Consider the following 26,866-nt stretch of genomic DNA (forward strand, 5'->3'; position numbering starts at 1 on the left):
ACTTTACTGTTGCTGGTTTAAAATCCTCAAACATTGTTCCTAACAGCAGTATGAATGTTCCTAAGACATGAATGGTTAAAGAGAGCAGCTCACCATTGCCTTCTCAAGATCATTAAGGATACAAACTAAATTCTGCCCTAGTCAGGGACCTGCACTTATCCCAGATAACCCCAAACAGACGTGGTGATTGAAAAAGTCCACCCAGCACTGCTGGTAGCAGCGTTGCATTTGTGGAGTAATTGGTGCTTGGTGGTCCAGGGCCAAGTAGAGCAGCTGCCAGAATGTTAACAGGGAAAGACACAACCAATACAGGATGCTGGCCACCAGGGTCCTGTACAGTGATGAGAACTGGCACACAATCAATTCTGTATCCTACAGATGCTGAAGCTACCTGCAGATTTTTTTTTTATTTCATGGGATGTAGGTATCATTTTCAAAGCCAGCATTTATTGCCCAGAAGCAATATGGGATCTGCTGCAATCATAGGATGCCCACAAGTATAAGGGGCAATTGATAGCTCCATGGTATCAGACAGTTGCATTCATTAATAGAACGAGATTTCACTTTCTGTGCTGCCAGTATGTATTGCAAAAAATATATCTTCAGTTGTGTGTTCTCATGAGAGTTCTCATGATGCCTACATCTAAACAACTTATAGCTGTAATAAGTGTTTGCTCATTGACTGCAGAGCTGGGTCATTGCTGACAGGAAATTACCACAGAGAACAGATTGATAACACCAGTACAGAACCCATAATATTCCAACAAGCAAGGGTACAATTCCATCATGCAATAACAAGAGAGAGGATGGCACTGCTGTTAAAATAAAGTTTCACTCCTTGCGACCACTCAACAGACAGCACTTTGGGACTCAGCATCAGAAAGACTGTATGTCATTGTGTTCTGTTATGTTGTCCACAACCTTGCTTAGCAAAGAGGAGATTATTTTGCAGAGAGAGAGAGAGAGATATGTCAAGGAGTCAGTTGTGTCCTATGACAGAAAAATGGGAAAATGATCCTCCAATTAGAGAGGGGATGTGTGGCAGAAACCAAGGCGATGTTACAATACAGTAAATGGATCTGTGACAATCCTTTTGCTATTGGATTCAAGGCTGAATGAGATGCCAATACAACGGTATGACGTTGTGGATTATAATCTGCAATAGGGCTTTTGCCCGAAACGTCGATTTTGCCTGTCCTCGGATGCTGCCTGAATTGCTGTGCTCTTCCAGCACCACTGATCCATAATCTGCAATTGTCTGGGAGGCTGGGTTTCCCTTGAGGGCACAAATGTTTTATTTTGTTTTATTTCATTGCTCTTATGTTTTGTTAGCTGCAATATTTTTTACATTTTCATATTAAACTGCTGGTATCGTGATCCTTGCGTGGGTCATTCTGAAACACCCCTTGCTTGTTCAACATGTACTGCTCAGACAATGTTGCAGATTCAATGCCAAGAGGAACACATCACGACCTGCATATTCCTGTGACCTCTGGCAGCAGGATGGAAAAATTATGCAGGCCCTTGGAACTAGCAAGTCCATATGCATACAACATTGGGAGCCACGTGAACCTTAAATTTGGCAGGGCTACACTCATTATTCATTGGCACATTTGCCAAATGGGGACAATGCCTTGCAAAGAATTAATCCAGACACCAGTAAGACATATAATGACCCCAGTTGCAGATGTTGCTGTGATAACAGTTTCAGTTGTTTAACAATCAGGTGAACACTACAAGTTGGGTTGCCAGCTGTCCTCCAAGACCTCAACTTTATACATAATGCCCAAGGTTCTATCCTACATATATCAGAATACTCAAGGATGCCACTGTTGATAATGTAACATGATAAATGGTATAACCATGACCATTTATCCAAGACTGACTGGGAATGAAGTGCAACACCCTTACGTGCATATGACAACTGCAGCAGTATCATGAAAATTAACATACATGAATAAAGTGAAATGAAACATAGCAATAATTTGAATATGTGAAACTCAAATAATGCTACACATTATTCGTTGCCACCTTCATTCCTTTATAAGTTTTAAATTTATTTTTTCTATTTCCATTGCTATGTTTAGTTGCTGGCTCAACATCGACAATTGCAGTGGTAACAGCTGCTAAGTGATATACCCGTTGTTGATGAATTTGGTGGTTGTTGTCAGGTGGTCTGAGATCTAGAGGGCTGCAGCCTGAGGATGGTCTGATGCAGAGATGTAGATAATGCTCCTCAGCTGGAATTGCTTGTAGGGCTGTGGTCACTGTCAGAGGGCAGATGGAGTGTCTGAGAATTCCTGGCACTTCTCCTCTATGACAGTGCACCTGGCACTTCTGTGACTGCTTGAGGAGAAGGTGCTCTTGGACTGAACTACAGGGGCTTCATCCCGATCTCACTTAGCCTTTGATACTCTGTGCCAAACTTAGTGTGATGGAATGCAGGTCTGAATACATATGACAGCCACTGAGCATTCTGCTCTACCATGTCTTGCATGGTGGTTCCAATTTCCCCGTGGGAATTCCGTGTACCAAAGTCATGACTCTATGGATAAAGTGAACAGACTTCTGGATGTAAGTTTGCTCCCTGAGTTGGAAGATTCGTTTTCAAACGTTTCGTCACCATACTAGGTAACATCATCAGTGAGCCTTTCGTGAAGCATTGGTGTTAGTGACCCCCTTTCTATTTATGTGTTTAGGTTTCCTTGGGTTGGTGATGTCATTTGCTGTTCTTTTGCTCAGAGGGTGGTAAACGGGGTCCATGTCGATGTGTTTGTTGATAGAGTTCTGGTTGGAATGTTGGTGCGACTAAATACAACCGGGAAATTTCGCACCAAATAAGTTTACTCACTAAATTAACAGAATATGAATGGACAGACACAGTACAACGAACCATAGACATTAGACAGTGACAAACACAGAAAGTGAAAAAATTAGACCTGCAGAGAAAACTAGACAAACTCACACAAAATAACAACACAGACAATGCAGAAGTATGGATAAAAAAACTTATCTGACCGAACCTTAACAGAAACGGAAAAATCCATCTTAGTAAGAGGATTAAATTACAACTTCCAGGATGCGGACAAGAAAGATTTCTTTGCAGCATTAGAAACAGCGCTGAAAGACAATGAACTCAGAAGGAACCCAGCAAACCATTAGATAGTCGGTCGACCAACATTAAGCAGGAAAAAGGAAGGAAACACACTCAATACACCAAAAAGGAAAGCACTAGAAGGACTCAAAAAACATAAAAACATTGTTATCCTACCTGCAGATAAAGGACGCTTGACAGTCATTTTAAACCAAACAGACCACATTGAGAAAGCAAACACACTGCTTGCATGATTCGGAGATGCCGGTGTTGGACTGGGATGTGTAAATCACAAAACCCTTTTTTTTAAAGTTGCATTCTCGGGTTAGCTGTTAATAATGGTGATAGCTAGACAATATGTTGAAGGTGTTAGCCCCCTGTGTTCTCTGTCTATGACCTGATGTTTAGATTGATTCCAATCTAAAAAGTGAAATAACAGAGTTTTACATAGTTTCACTTCTTTCATGAATTTATCACTGTATTCTAACAGATGAAAGGCTTAACAGACAATCAATTCTTCAATGTATAATTTTAGTTACATCACACTGCAAATTTTTGCTATAAATTCTGTGTTACGATCGAGCCCTCCACAATCACCTGATGAAGGAGCGTCACTCCGAAAGCTAGTGTGCTTCCAATTAAACCTGTTGGACTATAACCTGGTGTTGTGTGATTTTTAACTTTGTACACTGCTTGCAGATACTGACACTTACCAACTGGTGGCGATAGACCAACCCACAACTAGAGAACTAAATTACAGCCCTACTCAAAAAAAATTTCAGAAATCTTGAGAATTAAATAAGACAGACTTCCAAAAAATGAAACCAGATGGATCCAACACACCGCACTTCTACGGATTACCCAAAATTCATAAACCAGGAGCCCTCCCTCAGACCATTAGTCTTGGTACCTAGAACAGCAATGTATAGATTAGCTAAGGAGCTACACCAAAGACTAAAACTTTGTAGAAGACTCACATCACTCCATCCACTCCACCCAAGAATTCCTGAACAACATCAAAGACACCAAGATAGAAGAGGATGAAATGATGGTCTACTTTGACGTAACAGCCCTGTTCACATCCGTCAACATCAACCTGGCCAAAGAAATACTGACTACACTATTAGAACCAAAGACACATACACCAAACACCACCAACTTCATCAGCAAGGACAATATCATCAAGCTAGTGGACCTATGCCTTACTACCCACTTCACTTTCAATAACAAAACCTACAGACAAACCAATGGGACGCCCATGGGATATCTGCACTTAGCAGAGGCAGTAGTGTAGCAATTCAAACAAACAGCTCTGCCAACCATCCAACCCATACTTTGAGTCCGCTACGTGAATGGCACTTTTGTCATCACTAAAGAAAACGAATTAGAGGATACCTTCAACACCATTAATAATATCCTTACTGGCATAAAATTCACTAATGAGGAGGAAAACAACAACAAACTGCCATTCCTAGATGTCACAGTAGATCGAACAGCCAATGGGGAACTTAAAACCAGTGTCTACAGGAAAACAATACATCCGGACCAAATACTGAACTACAGGAGCAATCATCCAAACACCCACAAACAAAGCTGCATTAGAACATTATTTCAATGAGCCATCACACACTGCAGCATAGAGGAACTATGAAGAGCAGAGGAAAATCACGTATACAGTGTATTCAAAAAGAATGGGTACCCAATGAAAACGGTCCGCCGATTTCTCAGCACCAAACCCAAACAAGCAGACAAAATACATCCAGAAACCTTAGCCACTCTCTCCTACATCAAAGACATCTCGGAAATGACTGCCAGACTACTCAGACCTCTTGGCATCATGGTAGCCCACAAACCCACCAACACACTAAAACAGCAGCTAATGAACTTGAAAGACCCCATACAGACAAAAAGCTAAACTAATGTCATTTACAAAATATCTTGCAAGAACTGTAACAAACACTACATTGGACAAACTGGCAGAAAACTAACCACCAAGATACATGAACATCAACTAGCCACAAAAAGACATGGCGCACTATCACTAGTATCCTTACATATGGATGAGGAAGGACACCACTTCGACTGGGACAACACATTCAACTTAGGATAAGCCAGAGACACACACAAGAAATACTAGAAGCATGGCATTCCAACTGGAACTCTATCAACAAATACATCATCGTGGGCTCTGTTTATCAACCTCTGAGAAAAAGAACAGAAAATGACATCACCACCACAAATGACATCACCAATCCAAGGAAACCTAAACACATAAATAGATAGTGGATCACTAACACCAGTGCTTCACCAGAGTCTCACTAATGAAGTTACCTAGTATAGTGACGAAACATCTGAAAATGAATCTTCCAGCTGAGTGAGCAAATTTACATCCAGAACCACAACCTAAACTACAAACTTCTCAAAACTGCTGAACAGACTTCTCCAGCCTTCAATCAAGTCTGTGCGCTACCTCTGGTATTTCTATCTTATGTCTCCCTGACTGTTTATTCACTTCTATCAGGTTTCTAATGGACAAGCTTAAAGGCTTGTCATCTGCGTGGACTCAGTAGGTGTTGGTCACTAGCAATCATTTGAATATCAAAGGCCTCGGTTATCATACATTTCATCAACTGTGGACACGTGTCTGCATTGAGCTTATCAGGCTGTGACTCTTCAGCTAACCTACAGTGACTACCCATCGAGCTGAATATCATTACGGTTGACAGTACAGGCATCCTCAGGTGTGCTGGTGGTGGCAAAAAATGGAATAAATTCGTTTAGCCTTTTTTTCACGGTCTCCATTCCCAAACCAGCAGTAAAGAACAAAACCAATTAGCTCATGGTTAAAAAAAATGCCTTTGCCCACCAACTTTTCTTGTATTATGTCACAGCACAAGACTGGAGGTATCCTCTTGGGACATTATGGATACATGAGCCTCTCCATTCTATGCACTCTTGGCCACGGTCTTCCCTCATCACTTCCTCAGTTGGAGTGAGGAGTCTGAGATTAGAGAACTGTCCTCCAGTTTTCTCTCTCTCATTGATTGAGTTCCTTTGTCTTGCACAAAAACAGAAGGGTTTAGTGTTAGACAGAAGAGTCTATCATTGATAAATGAGCATGCATTTTATGACATGCGACCTCCTATTCCTACCCTAGTAAGTGATCCACACATACATACTGTTCTGCAGCTGGTTACATTGCAGAGCATTAAATGGCCTTCAGATTCAATCCACTTTTCCCATCTGATGCACATGTCCACAACCTTAGATCCTGTCTTCCACATCTCTGCACTTGCATGTCCACATTGATTGTTACCCTATGGCTGCCAACTTGTTGTCCAGATAATTTACCTTATTCTTTACCTTATCCTCACCCAGGTTCTTCAGTGGGCCTTCTTTTAATCCTGCGACCAAACACAATGCAAGATTCTGCTTCTGCAATATAATGATGGTACAATAGATGTTTTATCGCACAGAAGTAATTTTTGCTCAGGTACTTTATGCTGACAGGTCAATTAATTGATATCATGTAACATTTACTGACCTTCCTTAGTGGCAGCAAGAGACCCTGAGTTAATTAAATAAACCATTTAAGTGGTGGTGATCTGTATATGGAGAAAGCAACGATTACCGTCTGTTCTCACTTAGGTTTATGATTAGATTATGTTAGATTACTTACAGTGTGGAAATAATTATGCATTTCCTGGGATGGCAGGGTTGGATTGGCTAGGACTGGAGTTCACTGGAGTTCAGAAGAATGAAGGGGATTGCATATAAACCTATGAAATTCTAAAAGCGCTAGACAGAGTAAACATTGGAAGGATGTTCCTGATGACTGGAGTCCAGAATCAGGGGCCACCATTTGAAGAAATAGGATAGGCCATTTAGAAGTGAGGTGACGTCTTCTCGGCACTGCAAGTGTTTAAGGCCAAAACATTAAACATTTTCAAGAAGGAATTAGGTATAGTTCTTAGGAATACAGGGATCAATGGATATTGGGAGAAAACAACAACAGCCATGATCAGTTGCATGGTGGAACAGACTTGAAGGGCCAAATGCTCTACTCCTGCTTCTGTCTATGTTTTTATACTATCAGACAAAACAGGATATCTCTAAACACAGACTATCCCCATAAATAGGTACAGCCAATAGACAACTAGATAATCCTTTCATGGCTAATTTTGTCTCTCTTTCATGTACAAAAAAGCCCTCCATTCTAGCCTACAGGCATATTGAAGAGGAACTATCTGTGTGTAGAAAGAGAAAAATAGCACCCATATGTCACCATGATGGTGTCTGATACAGATGATTTAGTGAGAAGACAGTATGACTATAAGACGTGTAGCTTGTTAAGTCTACTCCACATTCATTGAGATCATGGCTGATCTGATAACTCTCAACTCCATTCTCCTGCCGTTTCCCCATAACTCTTGATTCCTTTATGGATTTAAAATCTCAATTTCAGCCTTGAATATACATAATGATCTATAGCTCTGTATAGGAAAGAATTCCACAGATTATGCCCTCTGGTCCAAGACTCTTCTGCAAGGGGAAACAACCTTTCTGCATCTACCCTGACAAGTCCCCAAAGAATCTTGTATGTTTCAGGAGGGTTGCTTCTCATTCTTCTAAATTTCAATGAGTATAGGGCCAACCTACTCAAGCTTTCTTCATAAGATAGCCCATACATATCTGGTATTAGCTTGGTGAACCTACTCTGGACCACTACCTCTCTCGGAATGGCAGGCAGTGACCAGTGGGGTACCGCAGGGATCAGTACTGGGAACGCAGCTTTTTACAATATATGTTAATTATATAGAAGACGGTATGAGCAATAACATTAGCAAATTTGCTGATGATACTAAGCTGGGTGGCAGGGTGAAATGTGATGAGGATGTTAGGAGATTACAGGGTGACCTGGACAAGTTAGGTGAGTGGTCAGATGCATGGCAGATGCAGTTTAATGTGGATAAATGTATGGTTATCCACTTTGGTGGCAAGAACAGGAAGGCAGATTACTACCTAAATGGAATCAATTTAGGTAAAAGAGCAGTACAGAGAACTCTGGGTATTCTTGTACACCAGTCAATGAAGGTAAGCATGCAGGTACAGCAGGTAGTGAAGAAGGCTAATAGCATGCTGGCCTTCATAACAAGAGGGATTGAGTACAGAAGCAAAGAGGTTCTTCTGCAGCTGTACAGGGCCCTGGTGAGACCACACCTGGAGTACTGCATGCAGTTCTGGTCTCCAAATTTGAGGAAAGACATTCTGGCTATTGAGGGAGTGCAGCGTAGGTTCACGAGGTCAATTCCTGGAATGGCGGGATTACTTTACGCTGAAAGGCTGGAGCGACTGGGCTTCCTGATGAAGGGCTTTTGCCCGAAACGTCGATTTTGAAGCTCCTTGGATGCTGCCTGAACTGCTCTGCTCTTCCAGCACCACTAATCCAGAATCTGGTTTCCAGCATCTGCAGTCATTGTTTTTACTCTTGAGTTTAGAAGACTGAGAGGGGATTTGATTGAGACATATAAGATTATTAAAGGATTGGACACTCTGGCGGCAGGAAACATGTTTCCGCTGATGGGTGAGTGCCGAACCAGAAGACACAGCTTAAAAATACGGGGTAGACCATTTAGGACAGAAATGAGGAGAAACTTCTTCACTCAGAGAGTGGTGGCTGTGTGGAATGCTCTGCCCAGTCTCTGGATTCATTTAAGAAAGAGTTGGATAGACCTCTCAAGTATAGTGGAATCAAGGGTTATGGAGATAAGGCAGGAACAGGATACTCATTAAGGATGATCAGCCATGATCATATTGAATGGTGGTGCAGGCTGAAAGGGCAGAATGGCCTACTCATGCACTTATTGTCTATTGTCCTTTGATAAGGGACCCAAACTATTTATAGTACTCCAGCTTGGTTTGACTAGTGCCTAGTATAGTTTCAGCAAAATCTCCCTACTTTAATGCTCTGTTCCCTTTTCAGTAAAGTCAACATTCCATTTACTTTAGGCAAAAGTGGATACTGCAGATACTGGAGATTAGAGTCAAGATTAAATGGCGCTGGAAAAGCACACCAGGTCAGACAGCATCCAAGGAACAGGAAAATCGACATTTCAGGCAAAAACTCTTCATCAGGAATACTTTCCCTATTACCTGCCTAATTGGATGCTAGCTTTTTGTGATTCATGGGCAAGAACTTCCAAATCTGTTATGTAGCTTTCTGCAGTCTTTCACTATTTAAATAATATTCAGTTCCTTTATTCTTCCTGCCAAAGTGTAAAACCTCAATTTTCCCTGCATTATATTCTATCTGCCAAGATTTTGCCTAGTGCATAACCTGTCTATATCCCTCCACAGACTCTTTGTGTCATTCACGCCACTTATGTTCCCATCTTTTTTTTTGTTATCTGTAAATTTGGCTATAATACATTCACTTTCCTCATCCAAGTTGTAATATATATTGTAAATAATTGTGGCCCAAGCACTGATCCCTGTGGCACTCCACTAGTTTCAGGTGAAAATGATCCCCTTATCCCAACTCTCTATCTTCTCTTAGTTAGCCAATTCTTTATCCATGCTAACATACTGCCTCAAGCATCACAAGCTCTTATTAAGTAGCCTATTGTGTGTTAACTTATCAAACACTTTCTGAAAATCCAAACAAATTACATCCACTGCTTCATCTTTATCTATCTTATTTGTTACCTCCTGAAAGAATTCTAGTAAATTTGTAAGACAGAATTTTCCCTTCATGAAGTCATGCTGACTCTGCTCGATCATATTATGCATTTTTAAATATTCAGCTATTATATCCTTTATAATAGACATTAAGCTAACTGGCCTATAGTTACCTGTTTTTGTTGTCTCCTTCACTTTTTAACATAAAGTTGATAAATTGGCAGTTTTCCAATCCTCTGGGACTTTTCCAGAATCTAAGGATTTCTGGAAGATTATTACCATTGCATTTACTCTCTATCACTACTTCCTTTAATGTCTTAGTTTGCCTGAATCCCGTTTGCTTGGATTGGTACAGCTCCAACAACACTAAAGAAGCTTGATGCTATTCAGGCCAAAGCACTGGTGTGATTGGCACCAAATCCACAAGCAAATACTCCTTTTACCACCAAGGCTCAGTTGTAACATTGTGTATTATCTACAAGATATCTGCAGAAATTTACCAAAGATCCTCAGATTGCACCTTCCAAACCCACAACTCCTTCCATCTGGAAGGACAAGGGTAACAGATACGTCGGAACACCATCACCTACACATTCTCCTCCAAGCCACTCAGCCACTGAGTTCCTTCACTGTCGCTGGGTGAAAATCTTGAAATTCCCTTTCTAAGGGCATTGTGGGTCAACCTACAGCATATGGACTGCAGCAGTTCAAGAAGGCAGCTCACTACCACCTTCTCATGTGCAACTAGGGACTGGCTATAAATGTTGGACAACCAGCAATACTCATGTCCCACAAGTAAATAAAAAATCTGCATCCATCAGGTCTAGTGGACTTCTTTAGCCCAATTAGTTTTGTGAGCTCTTTTTCTCTAGTGATAGTTATGGCACTTATTTCCTCTCCTTTTGCCCCTTGATACTTTAATAATTTTGGAATGCTAATAACGTCTTCTAATGTGAATGCTGATGGAACTCCTCTGCCATGTACTAATTTCCCAGCCTCAGTCTCTTAGGGGTCTATGTTCACTTTGGCTTCTCTCTTCCTTTCTACATATTTAAAGCTCTTGCAGTCGGTCTTGATATTACTTACAAGTTTCCCTTTAATGTTTATCTTCTCCCCTTTTATTAGCTTTTGGTCATCCTTTGTTGGATTCTAACACTTTTCCAATCCTCTGGCTTACCACTAATCTTTGCCAATTTGCCATTGTATGTTTTTCTTTCAATTTGATACTATCCATGTTTTTCTGAGTTTGGTGTGAATTGTGTCATTACTTCTTAGTTTTCTAAACACCAAGAAAATGGATTTTACAAAAGCCATTTGCGTTAACATTGTACCTATATTTCTAAGACTTCTGAAATGTTTTTTTCAGATCACTATCTTTCTTCATAGTTACTGTATTTTTTTCTGTGTAGGAGGAATGTGTGCAATTTACCAATTTTGGTGCTTGAAAATTGCTATCAGTGACACTTATGGTGGTTGGGGATAAATCTAAGAGAATGAAGGTGTGAAAGATCTATGATAATTATGTTATGGGAGGGATGAGAGACGTGGGGGAGAGAGCATTTGGGAAGGGGTGAAAGATCTTGGATTGTAGGGTTGGTGTAGGGTTGTAGGGTTGGTGTAGGTGACAAGTTGATAGACCGCTAAGAGTAGAGGAGATGCGAAAATGAGTTATTCTATAGTTTTTTTTTTAAGTAAAAAACACTTACCTTTCCACTGGATTTTGCAAGACAGAAATCAAGACTCAAAGGTGAAGCAATTAGGTAATGCCCATTATTAAAAAAAGCTGTGGTGGAGCAGTTGTTAGCGTTATGTTACAGCTCCAAGGGAGATATTGTAGCAGGACTCCAAAATCTCAGTTGGAGGCCTCACAGTTTGGGAAGTCTTGCTTTAGGATGAATGTGATTCATTGAACTTATTAGGAAGCATGAAGCTCATTATTCAGTCTGGTTCAGTGCGAGAACAAATCATTTCTTGATGACCTGGACCTTTTGCATCATATTTCTAAAACATTGATTAAAGCAGTTAATAAGCCATTACTAAAATCAAGCCTCTGCTTGAACAATTTGTGTCTTCTGTTTTTGACTGTATGGTATATAGAATTACATCATATACTTATGATTTGGAGTTGCCGGTGTTGGACTGGGGTGTACAAAGTTAAAAATCACACACCACCAGGTTATAGTCCAACAGGTTTAATTGGAAGCACTAGCTTTTGGAGTGCTGCCTGATGAAGGAGTAGCGCTTTGAAAGCTAGTGCTTCCAATTAAACCTGTTGGACTATAACCTGGTGTTGTGTGATTTTTAACATTATATATTTAAGTCACATGAATAGAGCTATTATGTGTCACATGATGTTTATGCGATACAAGGGCTCCCCACTATCTTACTTCATTTCACCTTATGAACATCTATGTTAATCACTTCAGCCACTCTATTTCTAAATTATACATTCTGATCACTCAGTGAAGAAGTTCCTCTTTAATTCCTTATTTGACTTATTAATGACAATCTTACACTTAGGGTACCTATTTTCAGATGCCCACAAGTGAAAACATCTCTCTCTGTCTAACATATTGATCCCTTTCAAACTTCAAAGACCTATTATATAACCACTCAGTTTTCTCTTTTTTATAGAACAAAGAACTCCAGCATGTTTAATCTTTACTGATGGTTGTGTCTACTTAATTGTAGATTCATTGTTAAACCTTTTCTCCAGTGCTTCTATATCCTTTCTTTAATAGGTAAACCAGTGTCGAAGATTTTTTTGCTCTGACAAAACAGTAAATCAGTTTAACCCTTAACATGTTAAAGTGTTGCGCTTTAAAAATTAACTGAACATTTTAAAAGCAAGAAGATAGTCATGATTGAATAATTTATCACATTCTTTTCTGTGTTTTATTTGTACCACATTATCCACTTCATTGTCAGGGTCATTTTAACACAGAAGAAATATTGACGAATCTGCTTTTTTCCCTGTAATGGTTTTGTTGTGAAATCAAACTGTTGGCCTGCTCTCAGGTTTTTGTTAGAGAATGAAAGGGACTTCATATTGCTTTTAATATTGCTTTTCATATTGTTGATGGGGTATCAACATGAGAGACAGATTGTTGACTTATTTAAATTGATCTCTTTGTATCAAGGCATGATATTCATTTGGTAGCATGAAGATCAAATCTACATCTTGTTATTTTGTGGTTTAATGTTTTGAAGTTCCAAATGCCACAAATGACAGAGTAGTCATTTTATTTGTGACATATTGACATTGAGTTGCAAAGACACATTGGATTCAAAATGTTTTCTTTCTTGCTCCCTTCAAAGATGCTGCCAGACCTGTTGTGCTCTTCACTTTCTGCTAGTATTACACATTGACTAGGATGTTCACACTGACAAACGGATACTAGACCTTGCGAGGAATTTCACATCCGGAATCATAGAATCCCTACAGTGTGGAAACAGGCCATTTGGCCCAACAAGTCCACACCGACCCTCTGAAGAGTATCCCAACCAGACCCATTCCCCTACCCCATTGCTCTACATTTCCCCTGACTAATGCACCTAATCTATACATCCCTGAACACTATGGGCAATTTAGCATGGCCAATCTACCTAACCTGAACATCTTTGGACAGTGGGAGGAAACCCATCCAGACACAGGGAGAATGTGCAAAATGAACCCGGGTCCCTGGTGCTGTGAGGCAGCAGTGCTAACCACTGAGCCACTAACCTATAAAGATTTCCTTCAGTCCTAAAGCCATTTGATAGCTATCTTAATGTAATTGGCATGAAATAATTAGATCAGGATCATTCTAAGCAAAAGCCACATCCATACTTTCATGTTATCTTAATTTAGTTCAGCTGCATAAGTGCATCTGTATCTGGACATATTGCAGTACATATTCAAACCAATATAATTAAATCATTCCTTTTATTGGTAAGATTTACAAGACTAAATAAAACATAAGCTCACTTGCTGACTTAATGATCTTAAGCACATGTTCATTCAGTTCGTAATGTACAGCTCTGTTTAATTAATCTTATTAATGCTTTTGTGTGTTACATTTGCAAACTGTGATTGGTGATTAAAAAAGCTTTCCAGCTTTAAACTTCCAGGACAGAGATCTCAAGTTGCAACAATTTCACTGTAGGAGTTGAGTGGTGGGTTTGAGAATGCAGAGAATTTGACAGGATTCCGAACAAAAGAGACTCTTTGATTAGATCAGAATGGCTTTTGTTTCTTCTCTCTGTTTGAGCTTTGGATCTGTCAAATAAAATGTCTGGCATAAGGAATGTTGCACATTTGGCAGTTTTCCATTTTATTGAACTGTATCCTGCTTTCATGCAGACAATTGGCAAACACTATATGGCTTTCAAATGCAGATTAACACATTGTGGGTGTATTGCGCTGTGTATCCCATTGTTGATGTTCCAAACTCAACACACATATGTTATCAAAATTAGTTTTTGTGATCGCTGCATGGAGATGTCGAGACAAAGTGGTCAAAAGAATAGCACCATGCCTTAAAACACAGGCAGTTGACTAAAAGAAAGCATTACTGGCACGGGCTTCATACATATATTGCAATTATATTTTTAAAAATTAAATTACAGCCAAACCTATCAGAGTGAATATTATGACAAATGCTTTTATGACTGATCTGGGAACTGAGATCAGCTGCAGAATTGCTCAGCTCATTGATAAGAGCTTTGGACAAAAAAATTTCAGAGAATTTGTACAAGTTATGATAACTGATACATTCTCAGGCTAATATTTTGTCAATTGGAGAACACCTCAGCCATGATGGAAATGCTGGAAAAAGTTGGGAACCTCAAGTCCGAACCTGACATCTCTCATTGTTGTGGTGACAGACTTGATGTTGGGTTATAGTTCACACATGCATAGTTCCTGGATGCAGCTGGTCTTCCTGGAAGCAGCTGGCCAATTAAATAACCAGATGGCTCCACAGAAATCAGATTTTGGAGTTCCAGGTGTCTGGGATCTGGAGTGGAGAGATTAGTCCTGGAGAGAGCAGGTCTGTTTTCAGTGCATTTCTTTGGGGTAGCCCTGCATATGGCCTCTGTTCACTTGACGGGAGTGCAGGGTGCTGGGTTAAAGATTCTTTTGGGAGTGGGCGGAGGGAATATCCTTTAGTCGGAATATATCATGTGCCCTTTGAGACTATTAACATTGGAAAGGAGTGTGTGTAAGGTGCAAAAGCCCTTTGGAACTGTTCATCTTGTCAAGAACTCTGGTCTTATGAATGGAATGCTTTTCTCAATACAGTGTAGCCTGTAATATAAAATTTTAGGTAAGACAACTATGTTTTTCTTCTGTGTGCATGGGCACTTGTGGATACTCAATGAATTGGCAAGGCAGATGACAATGGAAAGGATGGTGGGAAAGTAGGTACTAAGTTGGTATAGAAATGTGAAGGTCTATGGGGATGGGGAGGGGCATTAGCTTGTATGTAATGATATGGGTAGGGATCTGGTCCTCAGACCCTTTGCTGCTAATAAGGTGCTCTTTAGTGGAGATAAAGCACCACATAGGATTGTGAAAAAACAAGTTACTTAACTGCCATGCTTTCTGAGAGTGCTGGGCAGTTTTAGAATGCCACTGTTTGTCTGGGTGTACAACAGCATTTTATTGATGGAGCTGATGCCAGAGTTGCCTGTCTACTCTGGGTGGTCCTGGTAGTGGAACATACTCATGGTTACGGCAAATGGCAGAACCAAGCTAGCTTCATATAGGATTGATGCCATAGGGGTTGGGGTTGGTAATTAATGTGGCAAGTGTGGGATAATTGCATGAGAAAATGCAATGATACCCTTCATGAATATGACACAGCCAAAATATAAGATTTAGCCCCATGTGTTTGAACACGTTTTTGGTCATCTGACCTAATAGTTCCTTACATGGTTTGGCTTATTCTGTTTCATATTGCTCCTTGAAGTGTTTTGGGATATTTCAATGCAATCAAGGATACCTGCCTGATTTGGAATGTGGGCATCAAGGATTGGCACCAGACCCATACAGAGATCCATGTAAAGACCCAGATTCATTTTAATTTTATTATGTCTTGGTGCCAACTTCAGATTTATATCTTTTTTTATCAGGTTTCTGTCTTCATTCACTGCTTTATGGCAGTCTTATTTGCAAGGTAACTGAGTGTGTGTTGCTTGTTTATTAAGTTACGTGTTTGCAGATTGTTCTGAAGATATAATCAAGTTTCGCTTCGGCGGGTCGGTGTGGACTTGTTGGGCCGAAGGGCCTGTTTCCACACTGTAATGTAATCTAATCTAAGTTCACGTTGAAGATTTGTTTAATAAATATAACTGTGTTTCCGTGCTGTATGACTCCATGGGACTATGGATTGCTTTCATCAAAGTGTTCTTACCAGTAAATATAGAAAGTTCCAAATTTTGTTATCATTAGAAAATTTTCTCCGGTGACATTTTCAAGTTTTGAAAAGTCAATGAAAAGTTATTGATAAGTTATTTGACAAGTTATTTCACCATGTTAACCCCAATAATTCCAGACTGGCTAAAATGTATCTACAACAATGTAATGAAGACAACTTGAGCTGTAAAATATCTCAACTGTGCTTCTTGTTCATCTTTTGTGGCAAAGATAAATATGTTCATTAACTCTAATGTTTGGTATGGATCCACTTGGTAAAAAGATGAGTGCTAAAGTTGATCTGCAAATAAGATGTTGCAAATAAGACAGGATTTCATGGACAGTTGAGTTTTCACAGGTAGCTTATTCAGCATTTATTCTGTTTGCGCTTACTTTCTGGCTCTAATATGTGCTTGCTTTGAAAGGATGCCAAATGATTTTTATTTGGTTATGCCAGATGTAATAATCCTGGGTGAGCTTTTCCTAGGATTCAAAATCAATTTTAATAAAAGTCTGAAGTGAATATTCAGTGTCCTTGTAGCACTTCCTCTGATTTCATTGAGACCACACTCCAGAGTCAAGTTCTCCATAAGCAAGTATCAGGTGTTTCCATACAGCACACAAGAAGAACTATTTCCCTACCCTGCTTGTACCAGTTTGGGACTGTGTGTCTATGTTATTGTATTATAAGAACTAGGAGTAAGCAATTCAGCTTCTTGAGCTTGCTCCCCCATTTGAAACGATCATGGCTGATCCCATCTCGGATTTAATTCCACTTTCCTGAAGTTCTCCCTAAGCCTTCAACCCATCATTAATTAAAAATCTGTCTATCTCTTCCTTAAAGTTACACAATGTCCCAGCACTCACACTATTACCCTTTGGGTAGTGAATTCAACAGATTCATGGCCCTTTGAGAGAATTACTTTCTCCTCAGCTCTATTTTAAATCTGTTAAACTTTACATTTATCCTAAAACTATGACTTCATCTGGAGGTTGGATGCTTATTTGAACAAGTCAAAAATCTACTCTATGTATCTTTATAGTGCCTATAGAATGCACATAGGAACATGAGTAAGCCATTCAGCCCCTGAGTCTGCTCTGTGATTCACTAAGATGATGGATAATGATGGCCAATGTGTGGCCTAACTCCACATTCCTGCCTTCGGCCTATGTCCCTTGATACCTTACTTAATGAAAAATTATCTGTCTGATTTAAGTTTAACAATTGAATTAGCGTTGACCGCATTTTGAGGACGAGAGTTCCAAACCTCCTCTACTCTGTGTGGGTAGAAGTGCTTTTTAACACATCTCCTGAATGGTCTGGCCCTAATGCTTAGAAAATGCCCCTGATTCTGGAAACTTCAACGAGGAGAAATAGTTTATCTACCCAGTCTTTCTCTGTTAATATCATCAGAAGGACGAAAGTCACTGGACTCAAAATGTTAACTCTGTTTTCTCTCCACGGATTCTGCCAGACTTGAGTTTTTCCAGCAAATTTTGTTTTGGTTTCTGATTTCTAGCATCCGCCATTCTTTCTTTTTGATTATGGTCAGGGTGTTGCAATGTGTTGTCCTACTTCCTTTAACACCTGGGGATTTGTCATTATTCAATTCCGTTAATTTTCCCATTGTTGATGATTTACTTAAGCTAATTTTATTTAGAAGCTGCCCCGAATCCCTCTTAATTTGTTTGGGATTTCCAGCAAGTCATCCTCTCTTTCTGCTGTGAATACTTAAGAAAAATGATTGTTCAGCATACCTCCCATTTCCCCATGGACAGTGACAATATTCTCACTCTCAATCTTCAGTGGGCCAAATGGAATTGAAAGGAGAGAATAAAATCAGTACCTTGTATTGCATCATATTTCTCAAAGTGTATTTTCAGCATCTTGCGCAGTGTTGATGAATCAGTTGTGTGATTGGTAAAATTATCAATGCTCATACCCAGTTTGAAAAAAGAAGTTTATTTCTGCTCAATTTGTTTATTTGTATTCAGTAAGTTCTTGTTACTCTGAATAGTGTTCATTGAAGCAGACAAATTTGAGTAGTTTAAGCCAGGGGAATAACCTTAGAATGTACTTGCTTTTTAACACATGGTTATCATTATGATCAGTCTTCCTCATGCAGTCTCTGATGATTATTTGCTACATTGTCAGTGCTTAATGGTGACTGAAGAAACAATGGGCTGTGATTAGTCTGAAATAGATCAAGCACACTGATTCCTGTAGTACTTTCCCTGGAGTTACTTTCCCTTTTAAAGAACTTACTGAGTCATACGAACTTTTATTCACTTTTGAGTTTTCATATGGTAACGGGATTAGGTTTTGATTTAGATAAATGAGAATTTCCTTTTTGAGATCTCATAGTTTTTCAAGAGTTGAATTTTTATTCAATGCCCCCCTCATGATAACTCGGCATTTTACAGAAAGCAACAAATGCTGGAGATCACAGCAGGTCAGACAGCATCCATGGAGAGACAGCAAGCTAATGTTTGAATTCTAGATGACTCCATCAGAGCTGAAGTGATGTATGGAGAGGACAGCATTTATACTATGTTTGGAGGGAGGGGGGTAGTACACGTAGGCTGCTGGAGGAGAAAAGATGCTGATAGTTCAGATTAAGCGATTGGAGTGTGAGAATGGCATTTTACAGACTAACATGAACATGTCATAAACCGATAGACTTTATGGGGAATCTTTTTCACTGTGCTCATTGTAATTAAGTCCGAAGTAAGAATGGGTTTCTGATTTGAAAATGTTAGGAATCTCAAAGATTTTTTCTAACTAAAATAGAATAGCACAGAGGAAATCTCCCTTTCTCCTACAATGCTTTTAGAACTAAAGTTCCAATGTCACTTAGGTATCAAATTGAATTTTGGGTGCTTCAATGCAAATGCTGGCATGTAATTCAAGAGAATGGAATGCCTTAAAACTGAAATCATCAAATTGTCTTAAGCCAAAATGCCTAGTAGAGATCCTAACTCATGGCTAACAGGAGCATGTTAGTTCTAAGGTTTTTTATTCATTCACGGGATGAGGGTGTCATTGGCTAGGCCAGCATTTATTGCCCACCCTTAATTGCCCAGAGGGCAGTTAAGAGTCAAACACATTGCTGTCGGTTTGGAATCACAAGTGGACCAAACCAGATAAGGATAACAGAGATGAGGGTTTTTTTTCTTATGGATTGTGTGACTTTACAACTGAGTGCCTCAGGCAGCAGTGCCGAGGCAAGGCCATTACATATTTTTAAGACAGTGATAGATTCTTGTTAGGCAAGGAAATCAAATGTTATTGGTATAGATGGGTATGTGGAATTTCAAGCACAAGTAATTCAGCCATGATCGTATTGAATAGTGGACCAGGTCTGAGGGGTTGAATGATGTTCTTCTTCTCCTATCTGGTCTGCTTGTATATTTATAAGATGCTGAAAAAAGCAGGAAATCAGGCAGTGTCTGAGGAGAATGAATAAGTGTTAATGTTTCATATCTGACCTTCTGTTGAAATGTAATCATACCACCTAATATAAATGAGACAGTAGCAGCACAATAATCCTGCTCAGTCTTCTGCAATCTTAATAGCAGCAGAAATTTAAGGTTGGACACTATTTTAATATGTAAACTGGCATCCTATGAGGTACATGAGATCCTGTTTGGTCATTTTTATCACAAAAATACAATGTAAACTGACAATAGAGGCGGCAGAAAACCTTTTATTGCATTTCATTTTTGTGGACCTGGGAAATCCAATAGATTACTTCTACCCTTATAAAAATACTGTGGCCCTCTGTTGTCTCTTATTTTGCCCAATACTTGGATTGTTCACCATCACTGCACTGAAATTAACTAAACAAAACAAAAATAAGCCCACCATTCAAATTATATTATTTCATTCGTTTTGACTATTTTGACATGTATTAAGGGATATGGAAACAAGGTATATAATTGAAGTTAGGACAAATGTCTCCTTGAATGGCAAAAGGAACTTGAGGGGCTGAATGGAGTACTTCTGTTTGTATTTTGTATGTTTCCAATGAAGTATTAAACTTGCAATACATTCAGATTGATTGAGAAAAGAAAATTGAATTCTCTGGATTAAGTATGGAGTAAGATTCCATTCATTGCTCCAGAACACAAACTTAACCCAGAATATTTAAATGAAAGATTTGTTAATACTGTATACTAAAATCATTGAGCTGTGTTGTTGCTAGAGATCACTTTTAATATCAACAGTACAATGATAATGAAACAGGGAGAAAGTGAGTGCAGCAGATGCTGGAGATCTGAGTCAAGAATGTGGTTCTGTTAAAGTACAGCCGGTCAGGGAGCATCTGGTGACCAAGAGAATCAAAGTTTCATTGCATAAGCCCTTAATCATTCCTGATGAAGGGCCTATACCCAATATGCTGATTCTCCTGCTCCTTGGATGATGCCTGACTGGCTATGCTTTTCCAGCACCACACTCTGGACAAAGATAACAAAACAGCCTACCATGTGCTTTGACTTTAGTCTTAATGAAATTTTTGAATACAGGAGTATGTTATATTTTAATGCTGAAAATGTGTTGCTGGAAAAGCGCAGCAGGTCAGGCAGCATTTAAGGAGCAGGAGAATCGACACATTTTCAGCTCTGATCTCCAGCATCTGCAGTCCTCACTTTCTCCTGTTATATTTTAATGTCAATAATAAAATTAGCATTTCTTATTTGTGGTATATTATTTTTAATGTGCTTGAGTTGGAAATAAATTGCCAGTAGGAGCACTGAATCAAAACTTCTAGCTGAATTTGCAGAAGGACTTCTGCTCAGTGGGTGATTAGTTGAAGATATGTGAGGGGTGATGGTTGTAGAGGGGAAAGTAAGTGCACATCACTTTGGGATACATAAACATTTCCAAAAGTGAAATTTTCTGCGGGTTGAAGAGCGAAGCCCATAGGAGAGGTGCAAAATAAAAAATAAGAAATCTGATTACTGTTTTTATGCCAAGTGTAGGACTTTGGAAACTTTTTGGAGTTCCCTGTTCTTCAGTAGAATGTAGCTGCAGATTAGATGAAGACTAGGGAAATTCTTGTTTTTGTTTCTGTAAACCGTTTCTGTTACGTCAACAAAATAAATGACTCCTTCTCGAATGGAGATCCCTGCTGTTTTTCCCAGTACAAATTTGTTAACACTTACAAGATGTGGATATTTTTCTCTTGTGAAGTTTGAAGTGTGAAGTTATCTGATTTCAACAGTTTTTACATGGTTCCGTTTGACAGGCATCAATGTTTACTTGATGTGTAGGAACCTTGACAGAAATTCCAAAGAAAATTCTCTTGAAAAAAGTGACTGGACAAATCTTGTTGACTCCATCATTTTCAGACTTAAATTCCTTCCTTAAACCTTTCTGTTTCTCCACTTGTTTTTGTTGGTCTTCATAAAGATATTGGTCTTTGTGTTCATTAGAGCGTGTACAGCATTTTAACTGCAGGGCAACTAAAGACCACACAGTATCCATTTCAGCAGCAAAAGCAGGACTTTGACAACAAGCTGCTCAGGTAAGTACTTTTTTTTTAATTTTTAAGGCATTCTGCGGGCCAGAGATAACAGGACTGATTTTTGTCCTGGTTAATATACTTTGGACCTCCATATTCCCCATTTCTGACTTATTGGGACTGTTTCTTTCAGGGTTTCAGATGGTAGCCAAACCACTACAAATGTTGCTTAGCATCAAGTGTGAATTAGCATGTAAATGAGACCCTGGGATCATTATTTGCCCGACATCACAATCTGCTGGGGGTGATGGGGCATCTGAGGCATCCAGCTTGCCTCTTGTTACTATCCACATTCTCAATTCCTGTTCCAAGGCGAAATCAGGGCTTGAGTGTCAGAATCTAACAAAACATGACTTGCTGTCTATTATCATCTATACTACTGTATTTGAGTTGATTGGATTAGACATTGCCAGATTATACACATGAAATACTTCTCATTCACAGATGATTTTCCTTAAATATTTAATGCTGAATACTTCTAGGTCAGACTAAGAAACTCGATCTTACAAAAGTGAAAGTAAAATCTTGTTAGTATTTGGTTATTCTGATACTTTTTCTTTTTGATTGGTTAAAAGGTCACTGCCACCAACAAGCTGCTCAATCTTGTGAACTGACTGTGTAGAGAAGGAACTTAACACTTATGTAACAGCTTTCAAAACCCCAAGGCATGTACTATGCACAATCACTATTATTATGTGTATTAAAGGTGGCTGCCAATTTGCACAAACCATGTCCTACAAATTATTATGAAGTTTGGAAATGTGATGGTGGCAGGTTCTATTTAGGCATTCAAGATGGCATTGGATGATTATTTGGATAAAAATGGTGTGGAGGGATCTTGGAGAAAGCAGAAGTAGCAGTAGGTAATAGAGCCAGTCCAGACACAGTGGGCTGCAACAATTCTGTGATTCAGTGAAGTGATCAGATGATTTGCACTGGTGCTATTGGTTGAAGCGTAACTGTTAGCCAAGGCGCTGGGAGAATATCTCTTCTCTTCTCTTCTTTGAAAAGTGCCATCATGAGATATTTCACTATACCTGAGGCAGATGTCTCACTTACAAGGTGGTACCTGTAATGCTGCAGTTTAATTTTATTCTTGTGCTTGGGGAATATACCTTCATGTTGAATTCAACAAACCATTCTGTGGCTTCAGCTGACTTGAGTGTAATTTTCTGATCTTGCTGGCTGAGAGGCAGAAAGGACATTTAGGTAGAATGGTTGCAGGTTCTCTTTCCCGATGCAAAAATAAAATTCTGTTCTTATGGTGAACAGTTGAGATGCTATCCAGCATCACTCTTTTAGGGCAGAAGTTCAATATGCTGGTGATAATCTGACTTTGATGACCAAACCTTGCCAATCAGATTCCTAGTTCAATTTAGATTTAGAGGATTTCCTGTGACAGACAAAGCAAGTGCTTATAGAGTCATAGAGATGCACAGCATGGAAACAGACCCTTTGGTCCAACTCGTCCATGCCAACCAGATATCCCAACCCAATCTAGTCCCACTTGCCAGCACCCGGCCCATATCCCTCCAAACCCTTCCTATTCATATACCCATCAAATGCCTCTTAAATGTTGCAATTGTACCAGCCTCCACCACATCCTCTGACAGCTCATTCCATACACGTACCACCCTCTGCATGAAAACATTGCCCTTAGGTCTGTTTTATAACTTTCCCTTCTCACCCTCAGCCTATGCCCTCTAGTTCTGGACTCCCCGACCCCAGGAAAAAGACTTTGTCTATTTATCCTATCCATGCCCCTCATAATTTTGTAAACCTCTTTATGGTCACCCCTCAGCCTCCGACGATCCAGGGAAAACAGCCCCAGCCTGTTCAGCGTCTCCCTGTAGCTCAGATCCTTCAACCCTGGCAACATCCTTGTAAATCTTTTCTGAACCCTTTCATGTTTCACAACATCTTCCCGATACGAAGGAGACGAGAACTGCACGCAATATTCCAACAGTGGCCTAACCAATGTCCTGTACAGCCGCAACATGACCTCCCAACTCCTGTACTCAATACTCTGACCAACAAAGTAAAGCACACCAAACATCTTCTTCACTATCCTATCGACCTGCGACTCCACTTTCAAGGAGTTATGAACCTACACTCCAAGGTCTCTTTGTTCAGCAACACTCCCTAGGACCTTACCATTAAGTGTATAAGTCCTGCTAAGATTTGCTTTCCCAAAATGCAGCACCTCGCATTTATCTGAATTAAACGCCATCTGCCACTTCTCAGCCCAATGGCCCATCTGGTCCAGATCCTGTTGTAATCTGAGGTAACCCTCTTCGCTGTCCACTACACCTCCAATTTTGTTGTCATCTGCAAACTTACTAACTGTACCTCTTATGCTTGCATCCAAATCATTTATGTAAATGACAAACAGTATAGGGCCCAGCATCGATCCTTGTGGCACTCCACTGGTCACAGGCCTCCAGTCTGAAAAACAACCCTCCACCACCACCCTCTGTCTTCTACCTTTGAGCCAGTTCTGTATCCAAATGGCTAGTTATCCCTGTATTCCATGAGATCTAACCTTGCTAATCAGTCTCCCATGGGGAACCTTGTCGAACGCCTTACTGAAGTCCATATAGATCACATCTACTGCTTTACCCTCATCAATCTTCTTTGTTACTTCATCAAAAAACTCAATCAAGTTTGTGAGACATGATTTCCATGCACAAAGCCATGTTGACGATCCCGAATCAGTCCTTGCCTTTCCAAATACATGTACATCCTGTCCTTCAGGATTCCCTCCAACAACTTGCCCACCACTGAGGTCAGGCTCACCGGTCTATAGTTCCCTGGCTTGTCCTTACCACTCTTCTTAAACAGTGGCACCACGTTTGCCAACCTCTAGTCTTCCGGCACCTCACCTGTGACTATCGATGATACAAATATCTCAGCAAGAGGCCCAGCAATCACTTCTCTAGCTTCCCACAGAGTTCTCGGGTACACCTGATCAGGTCCTGGGATTTATCCACCTTTAACCGTTTCAATACATCCAGCACTTCCTTCTCTGTAATCTGGACATTTTGCAAGATGTCACCATCTATTTCCCTACAGTCTTTCTCTTCCATATCCTTTTCCACAATAAATACTGATGCAAAATATTAATTTAGTATCGCCCCCATTTTCTGTGGCTCCACACAAAGGCCACCTTGCTCATTTTTGAGGGGCCCTATTCTCTCCCTAGTTACCCTTTTGACCTTAATATATTTGTAAAACCTATTTGGATTCTCCTTAATTCTATTTGCCAAAGTTATCTTATGTCCCCGTTTTGCCCTCCTGATTTCCCTCTTAAGTATACTCCTACTTTCTTTATACTCTTCTAGGGATTCACTCGATCTATCCTGTCTGTACCTGACATATGCTTCCTTCTTTTTCTTAACCAAACCCTCAATTTCTTTAGTCATCCAGCATTCCCTATAGCTACCAGCCTTCCCTTTCACCCTGACAGGAATATGCTTTCTCTGGATTCTTGTTATCGCATTTCTGAAGGCTTCCCATTTTCCAGCTGTCCCTTTACCTGCGAACATCTGCCTCCAGTCAGCTTTTGAAAGTTCTTGCCTAATACCGTCAAAATTGGCCTTTCTCCAATTTAGAACTTCAACTTTTAGATCTGGTCTATCCTTTTCCATCACTATTTTAAAATGAATAGAATAATGGTCGCTGGCCCCAAAGTGCTCCCCCACTGACACCTCAGTCACCTGTCTTGCCTTATTTCCCAAGAGTAGGTCTCGTTTTGCACCTTCTCTAGTGGGTACATCCACATACTGAATCAGAAAATTGTCTTGTACACACTTAAGAAATTCCTCTCCATCTAACCTTTAACACTAAGGCAGTCCCAGTCGATGTTTGGAAAGTTAAAATCCCCTACAATAACCACCCTATTATTCTTACAGATAGCTGAGATCTCCTTACAAGTTTGTTTCTCAATTTCCCTCTGACTATTGGGGGGGTCTATAATACAATCCCAATAAGATGATCATCCCTTTCTTATTTCTCAGTTCCACCCAAATAACTTCCTGGATGTATTTCCAGGAATATCCTCCCTCAGCACAGCTGTAATGCTATCCCTTATCAAAAATGCCACTTCCCCTCCTCTCTTGCCTCCCTTTCTATCCTTTCTGTAGCATTTGTATCCTGGAACATCCAGCTGCCAGTCCTGCCCATCCCTGAGCCATGTTTCCGTAATTGCTATGATATCCCAGTCCCATGTTCCTAACCATGCCCTGAGTTCATCTGCCTTCCCTGTTAGGCCCCTTGCATTGAAATAAATGCAGTTTAATTTATTAGTCCTACTTTGTCCCTGTCTGCCCTGACTGTTTGACTCACTTCTGTTCTCAGCTGTGCCCGTCTCAGATCAATCTCTTTCTTCACTATCTCCCTGGGTCCCATCCCCCCAACTTCCTAGTTTAAATCCTCCCAAGCAATTCTCGCAAATTTCCTTGCAAGTATATTAGTCCCCTTCCAATTTAGGTGCAATCTGTCCTTCTTGTACAGGTCACTTCTACCCCAAAAGAGATTCCAATGATCCAAAAATGTGAATCGTTCTCCCATACACCAGCTCCTCAGCCATGCATTCATCTGCTCTATCCTCCTATTCCTGCCCTCACTAGCTCATAGCACTGGGAGTAATCCAGATATTACTACCCTTGAGGACCTCTTTTTTAAATTTCTGCCTAACTCTCTGTAATCTCCCTTCAGAGTCTCAACCTTTTCCCTTCCAATGTCGTTGGTTCCAATGTGGACAATGACCTCCTGCTGGCCCCTCTACCCCTTGAGAACATTCTGCATCCTCTCTGAGACATCCTTGATCCTGACACCAGGGAAACAACACACCATTCTGCTTTTTCTCTGCTGGCCACAGAAACGTCTGTCTGTACCTCTGACTACAGAATCCCCTAACACAATTGATCTCTTGAAAGCCGACGTACCCTCGTTGCATTAGGGCCAGTCTCAATACCAGAAACTTGGCTGTTTGGCTATGTTCCCCTGAAAATCCATCACCCCCTACATTTTCGAAAACAGCATACCTGTTTGAAATGGGTATATCCACAAAAGACTCCTGCTCTAGCTGCCTACCTCTCTTCCTCTTCCTGGAGTTAACCCATCTATGTGACTGTATCTGAGACTTCCCCCCTTTCTATAACTGCCATCCAT

The 26,866-nt window shown here is 40.1% G+C and overlaps 1 protein-coding gene, 1 long non-coding RNA gene and 1 pseudogene across 7 annotated transcripts in view; 2 read left to right on the forward strand and 1 right to left on the reverse strand.

Annotated features, from left to right (window-relative positions):
• Window positions 1–26,866, forward strand: part of LOC122553627 (E3 ubiquitin-protein ligase pellino homolog 2) — a 249,147-nt gene that overhangs the window by 33,210 nt on the left and 189,071 nt on the right. The window lies entirely within an intron of this gene.
• Window positions 1–26,866, reverse strand: part of LOC148149407 (uncharacterized) — a 78,571-nt gene that overhangs the window by 12,558 nt on the left and 39,147 nt on the right. For 2 of the 6 annotated variants that reach the window (XR_015757915.1, XR_015757913.1), the window contains exon 4: window positions 6,458–6,529. This is a non-coding gene — a long non-coding RNA (uncharacterized LOC148149407). Of the gene's footprint in view, window positions 1–6,445; window positions 6,530–13,784; window positions 14,031–22,398; window positions 22,880–26,866 lie in introns of those variants that run through there. The other 4 variants (XR_015757916.1, XR_015757914.1, XR_015757918.1 and 1 more) reach the window with 3 other exon arrangements.
• On the forward strand, window positions 1,420–5,322 carry LOC148149408 (uncharacterized; annotated as a pseudogene).

The sequence above is a fragment of the Chiloscyllium plagiosum genome, unplaced genomic scaffold (assembly GCF_037043375.1).
Source record: "Chiloscyllium plagiosum isolate Xiang-an unplaced genomic scaffold, Cpla_swu_hap1 HiC_scaffold_8, whole genome shotgun sequence".
NCBI lineage: Eukaryota > Metazoa > Chordata > Chondrichthyes > Orectolobiformes > Hemiscylliidae > Chiloscyllium > Chiloscyllium plagiosum.